We start from the raw sequence: 1054 nt of genomic DNA, 5'->3' as shown, positions 1-1054 counted from the left end.
AATCAACATCGCAATGGCAGTGAGAACGGTGTTCTAGGTCTACGCCAGAACCAATCTGCCCTAATGATAGAAGGAGAAGTAGCTGAAACGCGTCAACAAATAGGGAGAATTGTTAGTGGAAGTTCTTCGAATCCAGTGTGAGACCAGAAAATGGCCATAAGTTGAACATTCATCGGATGCCATTGCTGAGTGTATACCTCCAAGTACGCAGCTGGGAAGTTACCAGCTCCAGCGATGATTCGAGTGACTTGTGGTAGAACAACGAAACGAAAAGTGTATCTGGGAATAACGATGGCATGTAACCAGATGAGAAAAGGTGAATGGACAGTCGAATTGAGGAGAGCAAGATCAAGAACAGACGAACATCTATTGTTTACAAATAGTTGTTCTTAGCATGTTGGGGATATTCTTGCATGTGCTTCAATTAATTTGTACAAATTCAATTTATGCAAAAAGAAGAAAGCTAGTTATTTCGGTATTCAGTATTTATGGGGCAAATGAAGCAATGAAGTAAAAGAATTCATATCAATGTTTAATGCTCGTGAGCTGAATAAAAAAATGTTATAAGAACACAACATTGAAAACTTCTGACAAATTAAATAAGGAAATACACACACACACACAACACACACACACACACACACACACATATATATATATATTATATATATATATATATATATATATAATATATACATATATATATATATATATTATATATATATATATATATATATATATATATATATTATATATATATATATCCATATATATATATTATATATATATATATATATATATACATATATATATTATATATATATATATATATATATATAATATATATATATATATATATATATAATCACCCTTGATGAAGTGGATGGATTAGTCTGGGAGCCCGTATTGTTGAGCAAATACCGGCAGGGAAATGGAAATGGAGGAATTCCTTGATAACACTTGTAATTTCATTTAAGGGATCATGATGATAATAATAAAATAATAATAATAATAATAATAATAATAATAATAATAATAATAATAATAATAATAG

This window comes from Macrobrachium nipponense, chromosome 2 (assembly GCF_015104395.2).
Source record: "Macrobrachium nipponense isolate FS-2020 chromosome 2, ASM1510439v2, whole genome shotgun sequence".
In the NCBI taxonomy this organism is placed as follows: domain Eukaryota; kingdom Metazoa; phylum Arthropoda; class Malacostraca; order Decapoda; family Palaemonidae; genus Macrobrachium; species Macrobrachium nipponense.
This window is presented reverse-complemented; position numbering follows the sequence as displayed.